The sequence below is a fragment of the Arachis duranensis genome, chromosome 5 (genome assembly GCF_000817695.3).
Source record: "Arachis duranensis cultivar V14167 chromosome 5, aradu.V14167.gnm2.J7QH, whole genome shotgun sequence".
Taxonomy (NCBI): Eukaryota; Viridiplantae; Streptophyta; class Magnoliopsida; order Fabales; family Fabaceae; genus Arachis; species Arachis duranensis.
This window is the reverse complement of record NC_029776.3, coordinates 75,765,640-75,777,517: the sequence shown is the minus strand read 5'-3', so window position 1 is coordinate 75,777,517 and position 11,878 is coordinate 75,765,640.

The following is an 11,878-nucleotide window of genomic DNA, read 5'->3' as shown; positions in this document are numbered from 1 at the left end:
GAGGTCATGCTAGCAATGCTTTCTCATGTTGGACCAAATTGGGGTTTGGGCGGATATAGTGACATGTAATCCTCCCAACACTTTGATTTGGAAATACATGTGGTATAATCAGTAACCATACTTCATCTCTTCCCATGAGCAATTAAATCAAGGAATTGGGCAATTGTTCAAGCTTAGAGAGATTGGGTTGCCAAGGAATTGGAATCCAATCACTTAAGATTTCCAAGGAGATCAATAGACGCTAGGAAAGGTCTTCCAAGGATAATGAATTCATCCTTGTCTTCCTCAGTATCCAAGATTATGAAATTTGCAGAGATGTAAAGGTTCTCAACCTTTAAAAATATATCTTCTACCAGACCATATGCCTTTTTCATTGACTTGTCTCCTATCTCTAGTGAGATTCTTGCAGCTAGTACCTTAAAGATTCTGAGTCTCTCCATTATAGAGAGTTTCTTGAGGTTTATTGATGAGCGGATAATTTATACGCTTTTTGGCATTGTTTTTACATAGTTTTTAGTAGGATTTAATTAGTTTTTAGTACATTTTTATTAGTTTTTAAGCAAAATTCACATTTCTGGACTTTACTATGAGTTTGTGTGTTTTTCTGTGATTTCAGGTATTTTCTGGCTAAAATTGAGGGACCTGAGCAAAAATCCGATTCAGAGGCTGACAAAGGACTGCAGATGCTATTGGATTCTGATCTCCCTGCACTCGAAGTAAATTTTTTGGAGCTACAAAACTCCAAATGACACGCTCTTAATTGCGTTGGAAAGTAGACATGCAGGGCTCTCCAGTAATATATAATAGTCCATACTTTGCGCGAGTTTTGATGATGTAAAATGGTGTCAAAACACCAGCTCTCTGCCTTTTTTGGCATCAAAACGCTAGAACTGGCATAAAAGTTGGAGTTAAATGCCCAAACTGGCACCAAAGCTGGTTTTTAACTCCAAGGAAGACCTCTACACGTGAAAGCTTCAATGCTCAGCCCAAGCACACACCAAGTGGGCCCAGAAGTGGATTTCTGCATCAATTACCTGTTTCTGTAAACCCTAGTAGCTAGTTTCATTATAAATAGGACCTTTTACCATTGTATTTGACATTCTGGAGATCATATTTTCATACTTGGGGAGGCTAGCCATTCGGCCATGCCTGGACCTCCAGACCACTTATGTATTTTCAACGGTGGAGTTTCTACACACCATAGATTAAGGGTGTGGAGCTCTGTTGTCCCTCGAGTGTTAATGCAATTACTACTGTTTTCTATTCAATTCATGCTTATTCTTATTCTAAGATATTCACTTGCACTTCAACCTGATGAATGTGATGATTTGTGACACTCATCATCATTCTCACCTATGAACGCGTGCCTGACAACCACTTCCGTTCTACCTTAGATCGAGCGTATATCTCTTAGCCTCAATTCCGAAAGATCGGAGTCTTCATGGTATAAGCTAGAATTATTGGCGGCCATTCCTGAGATCCAAAAAGTCTAAACCTTGTATATGGTATTTCGAGTAGGATCTGGGAAGGGATGGCTGTGACGAGCTTCAAACTCGCGAGTGTTGGGCATAGTGACAGACGCAAAAGAATCACTGGATTCTATTCCAACATGATCGAGATCCGACAGATGATTAGCCGTGCGGTGACAGCGCATTTGGACCATTTTCCCTGAGAGGACAGGAAGTAGCCATTGACAATGGTGATGCCCAACATACAGCTTGCCATGGAAAGGAGTGTGAAGGATTGGATGAATGCAGTAGGAAAGCAGTGATTCAAGAGGGATGAAACATCTCCATACGCTTATCTGAAGTTCCCACCAATGATTTACACAAGTATCTCTATCTTTATTTTCTGTTTATTTATCTTTTAATTATTAAAACTCCATAACCATTTGAATCCGCCTGACTGAGATTTACAAGGTGACCATAGCTTGCTTCAAGCCGACAATCTCCGTGGGATCGACCCTTACTCACGTAAGGTTTATTACTTGGACGACCCAGTGCACTTGCTGGTTAGTTGTGCGAGGTTGTGAAAAAGAATTGAGATTACAATTGTGCGTACCAAGTTGTTGGCGCCATTGTGTATCACAATTTTGTGCACCAAGTTTTTGGCGCCATTGCCAGGGATTGTTCAAGTTTGGACAACTGACAGTTCATCTTGTTGCTCAGATTAGGTAATTTTCTTCTTGTTTTTAACCATTATTTTATTTTCAAAAATTTTTCAAAAAATCTTTCAAAAATTTTTCTTCTTTTTTGTTTTTCCAAAATTATTTTCGAAAAATACAAAAAATCATAAAATCATAAAAACTTAAAAATATTTCATGGTTCTTGTTTGAATCTAGTGCCAAATTTTAAGTTTGGTGTCAATTGCATGATTTTAATTGTCTTGCAATTTTCGAAACACATGCATTGTGTTCTTGATGATCTTCGAGTTGTTCTTGATGAATTACCTTGTTTGATCTTCATGATTTGTTGATTTGCATTGCATGATATTCTACATATGCATTCTTGCATTCATATGGCCCAAACATGAGAAAGTTCTAAGTTTGGTGTCCTCCGTGTTTTCTTTCATTAAGAAAACTGAGTTCTTGATGTTAATCTTGATCTTTAAGATTGTTCTTGGTGTTCATCTTGACGTTCATAATGTTCTTGCATATATCTTATGTTTTGATCCAAGAATTATATGTTTTGACTCATTTTGTTGTTTTTCAAAATTGAAAACATATCTTCTTGATTAAAGGATTTAGCAAAATAAAGATCCAAGAATATAAAGCAGAGGAATTACAGAGAAAAAGTTGGGCGTTCAAAACACCCAGTGAAGAAGGAAAACTGATGTTTAAATGCCAGCCAGGGTACCTGGCCGGGTGTTTAAACGCCAAAACCATGCAGCAATTGGACGTTAAACGCCTAAAACATGCAGCTCCTGGGCGCTTAACGCCAGGATGACACAAGGAGAGGAATTTTGTTTTCAAATCAAATCTTTTTCAAATCTTTATATTTTTTCAAAATCAAATCTTTTTCAAATCAAATATTTTCACTCATATCTTTTTCAAAATCACATCTTTTCAAATATATCTTTCTCAAAAATCAAATCTTTTCCTCATATTCTCAAAAATCTTGATTCAAAAATTTCAAGTTTGTTACTTTCTTGTTAAGAGAGATTCAATATTTGAAATTTAGAATCGTATCTTTTAGTTTCTTGTTAATCAAGTCATTAATTTTCAAAAATCAAATCTTTTTAATTTGTTTTTCAAAAAAATATCCTCTTAAACCATATCTTTTTCAAATCATATTTTTTTAAAATTCTAATTTCAAAAATCTTTTTCTAATTTCTTATCTTTTCAAATTAATTTCTTATCTTTTTCAAAATCACCTAACCATATTTTTTACTTCAATTTTCGAAAACCCCAACCAATTTTTTAAAATTATTTTAAATTTTCATTTTTTTCAGTTATTAATTTTTTTCGAAAATTCCCCCCTTCTCTCATCTTTTTCTATTTAAATTCCTCATTCATTGTCAATTCGAACTCCATCTCTCTTTGTGTCTTCGAAATCTTACTTACCTCCTTCTTCTATTCTTATTTTCCTTTGACACCACAAGGAATCCCTATACTATGACATAGAGGATTCCATACTTTGTTTTCTTCTCTTTCATATGAGCAGGAACAAGGATAAAGGCATACTTGTTGAAGCTGATCCTGAACCTGAAAGGACTCTAAAGAGGAAGCTAAGAGCAGCTAAAGCACAAAACACTGAAAAGGACCTCACTAAAATTTTTGAAAAGGAAACAGCAAAAGAAACAATTATGGTCGAACCAAACAACAATGCAAGGAAGATGCTTGGTGATTTTACTACACCAACTTCCAACTTCTATGGAAGAAGCATCTCAATCCCTGCCATAGGAGCAAACAATTTTGAGCTAAAGCCTCAATTAGTTTCTCTACTGCAACAGAACTGCAAGTTTCATGGACTTCCATCAGAAGACCCTTATCATTTCTTAACTGAGTTCTTGTAGATCTGTGATACTGTTAAGACCAATGGAGTTGATCCTGAAGTCTACAAGCTTATGCTTTTCCCTTTTACTGTAAGAGACAGAGCTAGAACATGGTTGGACTCACAACCTAGAGATAGCATGGACTCTTGGGATAAGCTGGTCACGGCTTTCTTAGCCAAGTTCTTTCCTCCTCAAAAGCTGAGCAAGCTTAGAGTGAATGTTCAGACCTTCAGACCAAAAGATGGTGAGACCCTCTATGAAGCTTGGGAAAGATACAAGCAACTGATCAAAAAGTGTCCTTCTGACATGCTTTCAGAATGGACCGCGTTAGATATATACTATGATGGTCTGTCTGAATTTTCCAAGATGCCACTGGACCATTCTGCAGGTGGATCTATTCACCTAAAGAAAACGCTTGCAGAAGCTTAGGAACTTATTGAAATGGTTGCAAATAACCAATTCATGTATACCTCTGAGAGGAATCCTGTGAGTAATGGGACGCCTCAAAAGAAAGGAGTTCTTGAAATTGATGCTCTGAATGCCATACTGGTTCAGAACAAAATATTGACCCAACAAGTCAATATGATCTCTCAGAGTCTGAATGGATTGCAAAATGCATCCAACAGTACTAAAGAAGCATCTTCTGAAGAAGAAGCTTATGATCCTGAGAACCCTGCAATGGCAAAGGTGAACTGCATGGCTGAAGCCTTTTGAAACACCTATAATCCTTCATGGAAAAATCATCCAAATTTTTCATGGAAGGATCAACAGAAGCAGGGCTTCAATAATAATAATGGTGGATAATTTATACGCTTTTTGGCATTATTTTTACATAGTTTTTAGTAGGATTTAATTAGTTTTTAGTATATTTTTATTAGTTTTTAAGCAAAATCCACATTTCTGGACTTTACTATGAGTTTGTGTGTTTTTCTGTGATTTCAGGTATTTTCTGGATGAAATTGAGGGACCTGAGCAAAAATCTGATTCAGAGGCTGACAAAGGACTGAAGATGCTATTGGATTCTGACCTCCTTACACTCGAAGTGGATTTTCTAGAGCAGCAGAACTCCAAATGGCGTGCTCTCAATTGCGTTGGAAAGTAGACATGCAGGGCTCTCTAGCAATATATAATAATCCATATTTGTACGAGTTTTGATGACGTAAAATGGCATCAAAATGCTAGCTTTCTGCCCCTTTTTTGGCGTCAAAACGCTAGAACTGGCATAAAAGTTAGAGTTAAATGCCCAAACTGGCACCAAAGCTGGTGTTTAACTCCAAGGAAGACCTCTATATGCGAAAGCTTCAATGCTCAGCCCAAGCACACATCAAGTGGGTCCGTAAGTGGATTTCTGCATCAATTACCTATTTTTGTAAACCCAAGTTGCTAGTTTCATTATAAATAGGACCTTTTACCATTGTATTTGACATTCTGGAGATCATATTTTCATACATGGGGAGGCTGGCCATTCGGCCATGCTTGGACCTCCAGACCACTTATGTATTTTCAACGGTGGAGTTTCTACACACCATAGATTAAGGGTGTGGAGCTCTGCTGTTTCTTGAGTATTAATGCAATTACTACTGTTTTCTATTCAATTCATACTTATTCTTATTCTAAGATATTCGCTTGCACTTCAACCTGATGAATGTGATGATTCATGACACTCATCATCATTCTCACCTATGAACGCGTGCTTAACAACCACTTCCGTTCTACCTTAGATCGAGCGTATATCTCTTAGCCTCCATTCCGAAAGATCGGAGTCTTCGTGGTATTAGCTAGAATTATTGGCGGCCATTCCTGAGATCCGAAAAGTCTAAACCTTGAATCCGCCTGACTGAGATTTACAAGGTGACCATAGCTTGCTTCAAGCTGACAATCTCCGTGGGATCGACCCTTACTCACGTAAGGTTTATTACTTTGACGACGCAGTGCACTTGCTGGTTAGTTATGCGAAGTTGTAAAAAAGAGTTGAGATTACAATTGTGCGTACCAAGTTGTTGGCACCATTGTGTATCATAATTTCGTGCACCATTTATGCTTGACCCTAGGTCACACAGAGCATTCTCAAAGGTAATGGTGCCTATGGTGCAAGGAATTAGGAAGTGTCTGGGATACTTCAACTTCTGAGGTAGCTTCTGTTGAACCAAGGCATTGAGTTCCTTGGTGAGCATTCGAGGTTCTTCCTCCAATGTCTCTGTTCCAAATAACTTGGCATTTAGCATCATAAGGACTCCTAGGTACCGAGCAACCTGTTCTTTCCTAGTTTCCTCTTCCTCATCAGAGGAGGAGTGATATTCATAATCCATGATTTACAACAAGGCATTCAAAGGAACTTCTATAGTCTCCTCATGAGTCTTAGTTTCCTTTAGTTCTTCAATAGGGGAGATTTTAGTGGGTGTTGAATGCCCAGCTACCCCATTACTGGCGTTCAACACCAGCTTTTGTGCCACTTTGGGTGTTGAACGCCTAGTAAGGACTCTCTTACTGGCGTTCAACGTCAGGAATGGCTCATCTTTGGGCGTTGGATGCTTAGTAAGGACTTTCTTACTAGCGTTGAATGCTAGCATATCCCCTACAGATTCGGCCTCAGCTTCTATAGTGATGGCCTTGCATTCTTCTTTCGAGTTTACTTTAGTGTTACTTGGGAGAATGTTTGGAGGGGTCTTGACGTTACGATTTTTGCTAGTAAAGAATTTTATAAAAATATAGTCGTGTTGTAAGTATAGATTCTAAACCAACAGAAAATCCCTTCGTACAAACATTTGGTTGTCACAAGTAACAAATCCCTTTAAATCATTCCTGCCCTATAAAACCTGAAAGTACTCAACACACAAATCACGGCATCGAATGGTAATAAAGGATAATTAAATTTGATTATTTTAAAACATAAGGAACATATTTTCTCATATATCACAAAATAAGGAAGGGACAGTGAAACCATGCAATTTACATGAATAAGTAGGTGAAGGGTTGAATAAATCACTTAAATTGAGCTCAATATACATCATAAAATATGGGTTTATCAACCTCCCCACACTTAAACAATAGCATGTCCTCATGCTAAATCCAAGATAAAGAGTAAGGTAAAGTGGTGGAATCTCATGCAATGCAATCTATCTTAGATGCAACTACCTAAATGAGTCACGCAAATCTAGTTATTATTCACCTATATATAAGGCTTTACATGTAGTTAAATTAATTCACATTCTCAAGGAATCATATACGCATAGCCAACATTAGATAATGTTAAAGCACTTTTACAATTGAGATGGGTAAATAAAATATTTTTCAAACTTGCAAGATAATTAACAATAGAGGTAGAGATATATGGTGATGAGCTATTGAACCCTCACTGGATTTGGTGTTTACTCTCTAGTCACTCAGTGTTTATTGGGTTAATCACTCTATTCTTCTTCTTATCCTTACTTTCTATAACTTTGTTCTTCATCTAACCAATCAACAATTATAGAATATAGACATACAAAAATCATGAGGTCTTTTCAAGGTTGTAATAGGGCCAAGGTAGAGGTAAGGGTATATGTATAAGGCTAAGTGAGCTAATAAGTGAATCCTTGATTAGTTTAAGATCTCACCTAACATATACATACCTTATACAAATCAAAAGTTTCTTAACCTATTTGCCCAAATTTTTTTCCACTTTGTATTACAAACTCATGCATTGAATTTAACTTTGTCCCATGTGCATTGATTCTTTTTTTTTTTACATAACTTGTTCAATTTAATTTCCTAATTTTTCTATCATCCCATGTTCCCATAAAATTCTCCATACTTAAATTATACACAATTTCTATCTTAAGCTAACCAAGGATTCAACTTGGGATTTTTATTTTGTTTTTCTGCTTAAGGCTAGTAATGTGGTTATAAAATAGAAGGGGATGAAAAAGTTCAAGGGGGGCTAACAAGGATGGCATAAAAGCTAGGCTTTATTTGGGATAAGTGAGTTAATAATCAAACATGGCCTCAATCCTATCTTGGTATGTTTCTATATTCTATATTGGACATATAGATTAAAGCAAAGTAAAGAACACTAGAATAAAAAAGAAGGGCGAAGCACACAGGAATAAAAATTATGGTTTGAATGTAACCATACAATTAAGCTCAAAACTCACAGGCTGTGTGTTCTCAAGCTCATAAATCATATATCAGTTATGTATGTCATGCAAGTAGAATTTAAGAGTTTCCATTATTCTCAATGTAAAATATATTGGATGGCTTTAATGTTTTAGTGTTCCTCCTTGATGAAATGTTATTAACTAACTAACATGTAAAGCTATATACGCAAGGGGTGTGGATTGATTCTGTCAAAGTCTCTACCTTACTTCCTTTTGATTTTCAATCAAATCAACTACCGTATGCTAAAAAGGGTAAACTATACTAATTAATCCACTTAATATATAACTAGTAAACTAAGGTGCAAATCGAGCTAAAATATTCAAGATGTATAATGTAAAAAGTACAATAAAGGCAAAAGAGAGAAATGTGCAAAAATAAAGAAAATAGACAAAATAAGAAGAGACTCTGTAGTAGTTCACCAAAATAAATAGATGCCAGAGATGGTGACCTTCCCACACTTAAATAATAGCATCGTTCGTTTCTCATTCAAGCAGGGTGTGACGAAGTATCATCTCTGGAAGCATGGGCTGCTGGTTTCTGGATGGTAGGCTGAGGGTCTACAGTCGCTGTGAGGATCGGAGGAGTGGTCTGCTGAAATGGGGGCTCTGTCCGTAGAGGAACCTCTGGATCTGCGGTCTGTAGCTGGTTGTGCTCCTCATGATGGGGTGTAGTGTAGCTGGGACCTCCCTGCTCAGCCTGGGTAGGTGCCTCCTCCTCGTGATCGCTCACCTCCTCCTCAGATATGTCGAAGGGCGTGTCGGGCTCGGAGAGAATGTCACCACCAGAGCGGATCATCAGCTTGAGGTGCTCATAGTGTTGCTTGTGGCGACGCTCAGACCTCTCAAAAAGTCGCCTGGTGCGACGATTAGATCTCTCAAACTGCTGCTGGTGATGGCGCTCCATCTGATCTAGGCAGTCAAAGAGTCGGTGCACCAGACAGTAGACGGGCTCAGGAGCAGGTGGGGGGTGCAGTGGGTGGTGCTGGGCCAGTTGAAGCAGAAGGGGTAGCTAAAGACGTGGCTGCCTCAGTATTGTCAGTGAAAAATGGAGGGTGGTAGCCAAAAGCCAGGAACTTCCGACTGTGAGGGATGATCTTTCGGCACTCTGCGGCGGGGGGCTTTTAATCAACAGCCTCCCAAGGTACCTCAGCTCGGCGACCCAATTGAGTAATCAGGTAAGGAAAAGAGAGGGTGCCTCTAACATGGACCCTGGCCATGTAATGCCGGATGAAGCGAGGTAGATAAAGGTCCTTACCCGTCATCACACACCAGATGAGGGTAATCATAGCAGCTGGCACCTCTGTCTCATGAGTGCTCGGCCTCACATAGTTGCTCAGGATCTGTTGCCATAGTCGAGCCTCATTATTCAGATATATAAGCCTGATTCCCTTTGGTACCAATGTGCTTGTTCCCATGACCCAAAGAACAGTAGGATCAAGAGTGATGTCCTTCTTTACTACATCCCAATCAAACCTCATGAATCTCATATCTTCCTCAGCTTTCTAGTAACCATCTGGCTGATCTGATTTAGGTGGAAGATGGAGGATTTCTTCAATTGCTTCCTCAGTAACCAGAATCTATTTGCCTCTGAGCTGTATTGCATCCAGGGAAGATAGAAAGTAGTTACTGTAGAATTCTCTAACCCAGGATGAGTTGACCTCAGTTAGGTTCCTCTCCAGGAAGAACCAGCCTCTCTGTTTGATCTGATCTGAGGTGTACTGCTGGAGTTCTTCTGGAATTTTGAGGGTCCTTTCCAGGTGTAGGTTCCTGGCAGTGGCAAAGGTTGGGTATTTCAGCTCACAGTATTTGTTTGCAAATTTTACCGGGTCAGCTGAAGGTACCAACTGATCATCATTTTCCTGCAGAATAAAGTCTTCTCCCGCCAGGAATCATCATGTAAGATGCCAAGGATAGAACCAGAGGATTCACCTCTTTTCCGTTTGCCAGTGGTGACTTTGCCCTTTCCCCTGCCTTGAGAGTCAGACATCCTGAAAAATAGAATTTCCAAGATATAATTGAGGAGTAAAAGCAGGAGAACAAGGAGGTAAATAACAAGATAGGCAATAAGTGGCAAAGGAGCAGTAAGAGAATAAAATGAGTGAAGGAAATGTATATGTTGGATTGTGTTGGAGTTGAAAAGCGGAGATGAGAATTCACAGTCCAAAATATCTCAGAAGTGGAAAGCTTGTTAAATAGAAAAACAATAATCATGCCGTGAGTGAAGTTAATTGAAAGGAGTAGTGAAAAGGTAAAGTGGGAAGTTAGGAAGTTAAAAATCAGTGAGTTAGTAAAAAGGAAGTCAGAGTAAGTGGCATGAAGATTGGTTTCTAAGTAACAAGAATTTCACAATTTTAAGCAATAGCCAACTCATATTCAAGCAGGAATAACATGATATTGATGATGATTCATATAGATATAGGAGTGGTAAAAAGTAAAATCACACCATCAAGAATTCAAATTATTGACCAAGAGATCAAAAATAAGAAGAATATGGGCCCGTGCATTCAAGAATAGGTTTGGTATTCGTGGAGCAGTTCAAAAATGAGAATTGCCAAAATCAATACTTGAATGTTGAAGGAAAAGTAATTTGCAAAAAATCGTGCAGCATTCCGGCTAAAATTGGATGTTCCCGGAAAATAGATATCAAGAAAAACAATTCATATGAGATTAACAAATGCTGCAAACAGTCACTAACAGTAGGAATAGTAAAGAATAGTCCGGCAGCATGAACATAGCAGATGAACAGTACAAATAACACAGCCAGGATAAAATTGCAGAACAAATAAACAGGTAACAGGAACGGTGCAATTATTAGGCCTAAATCCACTAACCATATCCTAGCTACCTAACCACCTAGAATCCACTACAAACATGCATCTCTATCTAGCCTATGCGGAACAAAAATTGAAAAACGAACTAAAGAGTCACAAGGATGAATTGCCGTATGGCAGAACCTGGTGCGGAAAGGGCAATGAGATGGAACAGAGACGAGGGCAGCTGGGTGATGATGTGGCGGCGGCGGCGGTGGGGCAGTGGCCGTCGGAGGTAGGCTTCGGTGGAAGGTCGGTGGTGGCTGGGGTGGTTGAGAGAGAGAGTTGCATAGGTTAGAGAGAGAGGGGGTTGGGGTTTGGGGACACGACGAGGAAAGGGTTCGCGTGACATAGGGTTAGTGATCGCGAATCCATGTGAAAGCGTGGAGGATGCCATCGCGTGAGTAGGGTGAAATAGGGTTGACGCGGATGCGTGGTCGACACAATCGTGTGGGTTGGGTGTAAGATAGGTGACGCGGACACGTGAAGCACGCGATCGCGTCGCTGGAATTTGTGCTAGACGCACACTTCCAGCATCGTTTCAGCGCAACTCTCTGTTTGGTTTAGGGGGTCATAATATCCGCGCGACACGATCGCGTCACTCACGCTTTCGCGTGGGATCGGTGTTGTGTAAGTGACGCGATTGAGTCGGGGACACGTACGCGTGGGTTGTTTGGTGCTACACGCACAATAGCCGCACGATTCCAGCCCAACTTTCTGGGCGTTGGATCTTTACGTCGATATCCAGATCACGCGTTCGCGTGGGTGACGCGGACGCATTGTAGGCCTTTTTAAAACTGACGCGATCGCGTGGGGCACGCGGTTGCGTGGAACAATTGTGTTAAAGGCACGCCTCCAGCCTTGCTTCAGCATGACTCTCAGTTCACTTTCCTTTTCTTTTAATGCACTTGTGACGTGGACGCGTCAGCGACGCTGTCG